The following is a 7,506-nucleotide window of genomic DNA, read 5'->3' on the forward strand; positions in this document are numbered from 1 at the left end:
TTCTATGCTAGCTTGTATTAGAGCTAAACATGATACTAGAATTTTGGAAATTTATAAGTTAACCCAAAGCTTCTAAATATGTTGAAATAATATTTTTAACAGTTTGAAACTCTAAATTAGTTGCCTAAAGAAAGAAAAAGTTATCATTCACAAAAAGGAGGTAGGAAACACAAGGGTTTCCCCTTACAAATACAAGCCCCATAAAGCTCTCTATGCACTTTAACTTGTCGAAACAAAAAGCTCAACCCTTCTGCACATATGATAAACAGGCAAAGGGATAGAGGATCTCTCTAACACAAACCCCTATACGGGATAATGAGACTAATTTACCATTCAAAAGAATCGAATATTAGACAAGGGAAACACATAACCTCATCCAACTAATCTATTTCTCATCAAACCCTAATTTAGTCAAAAGAAAACCTAAAAAGTCCTAACTAACATTGTCATATGCCTTATTGATATCTACTTTCATAGCAACCTCACCCACTTTTCCATGCCCTTTACTCTTTATATAGTGAATGATTTCAAAAGCCACTAGCACATTATCAGTTATAAGCCGCAAAAGAACAAAAGCTTGTAAAGGCGAGATGATCTTAAGCAAAATAGTTTTCAATCGGTTGGCAAAAGTTTTAGTAAGGATCTTATAAACAACATTGCACAACATGATGGGTCAAAGATCTTTTATACAATCAAGCTTTTTTTAGGATTAAGGACCACAATAGGTGTTGGAAAAAATTTGGTTCGAAAACGACTTCATTGCACAGCAGAAAATAAAAATTTTGAAAATCAAACCGGTTTGTGATATTTATATTTCTTTCCAAAAATAGTACATGTTCTTTGAGCGAGACAGATCCTAAATGTTCCTGACTTTCAACTGCACGACCTTCTCCACTATTCTCATATCATAAACTGCTTCGAGTGTGAGCTTGAACAATTTTGAATCAAACACAAAACCAAAAATAATTTTCTTACTTTCAATAAGAAAGTAAATCTCTCTCTTATAGAAACTAGTAGAATTGTTATTCTCGAAAATAGAATTTATACTTAGAAATAAATTTTGACTATTTTCGAGCAGAATAACAATATTGAAAACTTATGTAGAACTTTTGTTCTTGTGGTGTTTTTTTAGCCATACTGGTGCTATCTATCTATAGGGAAAGGAAGTGAAACCCTAAATGTAACACCCTAAATCCGACCTAGACGGAAAGACCAACTCTAGGATGTCAAATGAACTTACCAGAAAATAGATACACTTAAATTCGGTTTAATCGATACATAAATAAGTCTTAAAACCATCAATCATTCAACATAATTAGATATTAAAACTTACATTCAGAAACAAATAACAAGTTTAAACACACACACACACACACACATTTAAAATAAAACCATTAGATGACTGAGTACCGTGTCCTCCGGCCGTTTAGTTCTAGGAGATTCCTGAAATTCATTCAGTCTAGTTAGTACGTTGCAACCAAATGTAAAATATTAATACTCAACATACGTAAAATAATTCAGATATCATTAAGAATTAAAATAGCACACTCAGTCTTATTCGATCAGATTAATAATTCACAATAGTTTCGGATACAGAGCAATTCAGATACACAGCAGATCAGATACAAAAACAGAAACATATTTAGATGTAAATACAGATATAGATGCAGTTATCCTACCCCCATCCGCAACACACCATCTCCAACCAACCCAACAAACTAATAGGTATATAATACTCATCCAGCCCTACACACCTCATAGTGTCGGTACGACACGTTACAGTGTTTACAGTATCACTACTAGATTAGATATAATTACGGGTGGTTTGACCACCAAATCAGTACAGAACACTTCATTCAATTCATAATTCCAACCCCATGTAAATGCAGAGAACAAATGACCAATATATATTCATGCAGATACAATTATACAGTTTCAATATAACAAAGGGTTGAAATTCTTACGAATTGTCTCATACAGTATGTAAAACCAATTTATAATCATGATAAAATAAATAATACAGATTAGTTTAGTTCTTACATATCCTACAGACGGCTTACACTCGCCTCGTATAACAATTATGACGTTAATAAAAATTTGGTGATTTAGGCTCACATGCTCATGTAGGTGCTTGAGTGACTCCACACGATCTCGCACACGGCCGTATGACTACCCGTGTGCCCCTATCACTAAGTCAGTGAGTTGCATAGTCTGGACACACACCCATGTGCTACCCATGTACCTCACATAGTCCGACAAAAGCCCGTGTCCCCTGCCCATGTGTCTTTAATACATAAATAATGAGTCACACGATCTTGACACATGTCCGTGTGACACTACACCTTAATATCTCACTCATGGCCTACCACATGCCCATGTAGCTCATTCGTGTGTCTCAAATCTAAAGCCAGTCAGTTACACGGTCCACCGCATGACTTTCACATGGCCTGCACACACGTCCGTATGGCAGCTCGTGTACCGTAAACTATCTTATTTTTTACGATAAAAAAACACAAAAAAGAAAGGTTTCAATATCTTACCTGAAACACCGATAACCCAGAAGCAATCCCGAGACTCTCAAAGCCTAGAAACCAAATTTAATTACTCAATCAATGGAGATTCAAAGGGATATGCTAAATCACAATAACAATCAATGTCGAAACCTTCAACGCACAAACCCAAAACGAACAAAACTTGCTTACCAAAAGTTCAACAGTGCACACTCGAGTTCTAGATGACGATAAAAGTGTTAGACGTCACTTGACCTTCCCCTAACCTTCTATAATCACGAACAAACAAAGCAAAACAAAACCAATCAACACCATTACTTCGGGATTTTAAAGAAATTCATAATTCATACCTAACAACTAGAATTACTATGGTTTAATCTTAACTTTAAGCACTGAACAACCAACAGTACGACACAATTCAATAATTAACCCAATAGAATGTTATACGAAGAGGAATTCAAGAACGATGCCAAAAAGAAAGAAAAAATAAAAAAAAGTGAGGGAAAAAGAAGTTAAACGTATAAGGAAACTCATTTCAAATTTTAAGATCGGTATTTACGTAGAAGTGCAAAAATAATATTCTTTAATGCACATGCAGAGATTCAAATACAAGACTAATGAAACATAAAAATACTTAACCATTGAACAATTAGACATCGTTGAGACATCAATGCACAGAATTTAACTTATGTGACACATGCAAGTCTAAAATTTAATCAAAGAATACGCAAAACTTCAAAAGATGCGACTCGAACTGTAGACCTTTAGTGAGCAATCAGAGTACATTACCACAGAAATACCCACATTTTCATTAACACAACCTAATAAGAAAACTCACATTTTTTCGGTGTTACAACTCTCTGCTCCTAAAAGAAAATTTTGGCCTCGAAATTTTACTTAATTCAAACAAATGCGGATATTGCTGGCGTATCAAATCTTTAGGTTCCCAAGTGGCTTCCCTGGTACCTTGATTCTGCCACAAGACCTTAACTAGAGGTATAGTCTTCCTTCGTAAGACTTTAACATCCCGCTTCAGAATTTGAACTGATTCCTCCTCAAAGGTCAGATCAAGTTTCACCTCAATCTCCTTTATAGGCACTATGCGAAAAGGGTCAGACTGATATCTTCGTAACATCGAGACATGGAACACATCATGGATTCGATCAAGTTTAGGTGGCAACTCAAGTTTATACGCAACCAGTCCAACCTATTTTAGAATACAGTAAGGTCTGATAAATCTCGAACTTAACTTACCCTTTTGTCCGAACCGAAGGACCTTTTGCCATAGTGATACTTTCAGAAATACTTGATCGTCCATAGAGTACTTAATATATTTTCTTTTTAAGTCAGCATATGAATTTTGTCGGTTAGAAGTACTTTTAAACGATCTCGGATCAATTTAACTGTGTTCTCAATTTCAGATACTAACTCAGGACCCAAAACCCGTCGTTCACCTAACTTAGTCCAACATAGTGGGGTACGACACTTACGACCATATAGAGCCTCGTAAGATGCCATCTGAATGCTAGACTGAAAACTGTTGTTATACGCAAATTCAGCTAATGGTAAGTGATCCTCCCAACTGCCCCTGAAGTCAATCACATAACTCCTAAGCATACCCTCTAGAATTTGAATAACTCACTCAGATTGCCCGACAGACTGAGGATGATAAGCAATACTGAAATCTAGTTGTGTACTTAAAGCCTTATGCAATTTCTTCTAGAATCGGAAGGTGAAAAGCGAATCTCTATCTGTGATAAGCAAAATCAAGATTTCATGTAACCTCACAATCTTAGACACGTACAGTTTAGCTAACCTCTATAGCAAATAATCGGTTTTGATTAGAAGAAAATGTAACCTCTATCCGTGATAAGCAAAATCGAGATTTCATGTAACCTCACAATCTTAGACACGTACAATTTAGCTAACCTCTATAGCAAATAATCGGTTCTGATTAGAAGAAAATGTGTAGACTTGGTCAATCGATCAACAATGACTCACACTGAATCTTTTTTAGTAGGTGTCAGAGGTAACCTGCTAATGAAATCCATTGTCAAATGCTTCCACTTCTATTAGGGAATCTTAACTGATTGAAACAACCTTGAAGACAACTGATGCTTAACATTGACCTTCTGACACGTTAGACAAAGAGAAGTGAAAGTAGTGACTTCTTGCTTCAAACCGGACCACCAGTACAACACTCGTAGATCAAGGTACATTTTATTCCCATCAGGATGCATAGCGTAAGGGTTGTTATGCACTTCTTTCAGGATCAATTGTCGTAATTTACGGTCTTTAGGCATAAAAATCTGACCTTTGAAGCACAGAACCCCATCATTGTTCAAGCTAAATTTAGAATCTTCACTAGACACAACCTGTCGTAACCGTTGAACTAAAGACTCATCATCCAACTATTTAGCAAGGATCTAATCAACCTAAGTTGGTTTAACTTGTAATTCAGCTAACAGACTTCCGTTATCAAATAAAATCAATTAAGCGAGCATCACTCGCAGATCAAACATCGCTCGACAACCAAGAGCGTCGGCTACCACATTAGCCTTACCAGGTTGATACTTTATGGTATAGTCATAATGTTTAAGTAGTTCAACCCATTTACGTTGTCTAAGGTTTAACTCCTTCTATGTTAATAGATATTTGAAGCTTTTGTGATCGGCATAGATAATACACCTTTCACTGTACAGATAATCCATCTAGATCTTAAATGCAAACACTACTGCAGCTAGCTCAAGATCATGAGTAGGATAGTTACCCTCATGCGACTTAAGCTGGTAGGATGCATAAGCTACTACTCTACCATCTTGTATCAGAATACACCCTAAGCCGAAGTGTGACGCATCACTGTAAACCACAAAATCTTTACTCGGCTCAAGCTAAACTAAAACAGGAGCTTATGCCAGAACGAACTTGAGCTTCTCAAAGCTCGACTGATACTCCTCAGACCACCTGAATAGGGCATTCTTACGCAGTAACTTAGTCATGGGAGATACAATCAGGGAGAATCCCTTGATAAACTTCTAGTAGTAACTTGACTTCTTAAAGCTCAACTGATACTCCTCAGACCACCTGAATGGGGCATTCTTACGCAGTAACTTAGTCATGGGAGATACAATCAGGGAGAATCCCTCGACAAACCTCCGGTAGTAACTTGCTAACCCGAGGAAACTCTAAAGTTTAGATACATTCTTCGACTATTTCCACTCAACTATAACCTCAATTTTCTTAGGATCCCCTCGGCGATCACAACATGCTGAGAAAGGCAACCTCAGACAAACAGAAATTGCACTTACTAAACTTAGCATATAGTTGTTTCTCATAGAGTGTTTGTAGTACAATACGAAAATACTCGTCGTGCTCGATTTCAATCTTTGAGTAGATCAGAATATCATTGATGGACACTACTACAAATCGATCTAAATACGACTGAAATACTCGATTCCTCAAGTCCATAAATGCAGTCAGGGAATTTGTTAAGTCGAAAGGCATAACTAGGAACTCGTAATATCCGTAACGAGTCCTGAAAGCAGTCTTAAACACATCTGTCTCCTTAACTTTGAGCTGATAGTAATCATAACAGAGATCAATCTAGGAAAACATAGAAGCTCCGTAGAACTAATCACATAAATCATCGATTCTTGGGAGCAGATACTTGTTCTTGACTATTAACTTATTCAGTTGATGGTAATCAATACACATTTTCATTATACCATCTTTCTTCTTGGCAAAAAGTACTAGTGCTCTTCATGGGGACACACTCGGTCTAATCAACCCTCGATCGAGAAGCTCTTGAAGTTGAGCTTTCAGCTCAACAAGCCATTCGGTGTCATGCAATATGGTGCAATTGACACTAGAGCTGTTCTAGGTATCAGATTGATACCAAAATCAACTTTCCGATTCAGTGGTACACCTAGCAATTCATCGAAAAAGACATCTAAGAAATCCTGGACCGTCTGAATATCATTAATAGATACCTTAGCTGAAGTAGAGTCAGAGATGAAAGCAAGGGAGGCCTCGCATCCTTTTCAGACTAATTTTTTGACTACGAGGGTGGAGATTACATTGGCAAGATAATCTCGATACTCCCTTATCATCACTATCTCACAGTTCTTTTTTGTTCTCAAAGTAACCCTCATAGAGTTACAACCGAGAGTAACTCGGTATTCGACGAGCCAATCTATTTCCAGAATCAGATCAAACTCTTCAAAAGGTAGTTCTATCAAATTAGCTAGAAATACAACCCCCTGAATCTCTAATGGTACACATCCGTAAACCTTGTCAACCCGGACGAACTGATCTAAAGGACTAACCATAGAAACCTTGCTAGTATTATAATTAGCAGAAATATCCAATTTCACAGATACAGTTCTAGCTATGTAGGAACGAGTAGAACCTATATCAATCAAGGTAAAATATAGTACATAGTAAATAAAAAATGTACCCGCGATAACATCGGTGTTGTCTCTGTCCTCACGACGTCTAGCCGTGTACACAAGTGTAGGCTAATGTGCCTCAATCTGAGTCGCACCTTTGTCCGGTGCTCGTTGACCCCTACTAGAACTACTACTACCTCTACAGGTACCCTGACCTTTAGGTGACTGTGGAGTTACTTTTAGAGGTTAAATAGTACTCGTAGTCATAACTGGTGCCAAAGTTGGCACTTGACCAGGTTGGTGAGGCAGTCTCAAACTTGATGCTCCATCGATCCACAACAGAGACAATCCCTAAATTTACTCCAGCACTCACCCGGATAGTGTCTACCGTAATCAGCACAGCCCGAGATCATATTAGAAGCAACTGACGCTTCATTCCTGAAAGGTCCATCGGATTTAGCTCGTTTCTTGGGGCACTAAACAGAACTAGAAGGACCTAAATCTTTCCTCACCTTACTCTGAGCTCTCTCCTGATCTTTCATTTCGTGCTCAATGCGTTTGACTTCTTCCACTATTTTGTCTTTATCAACTAAGAACGCAAACACCCG

The sequence above is a fragment of the Gossypium raimondii genome, chromosome 10, assembly GCF_025698545.1.
Source record: "Gossypium raimondii isolate GPD5lz chromosome 10, ASM2569854v1, whole genome shotgun sequence".
In the NCBI taxonomy this organism is placed as follows: Eukaryota; Viridiplantae; Streptophyta; class Magnoliopsida; order Malvales; family Malvaceae; genus Gossypium; species Gossypium raimondii.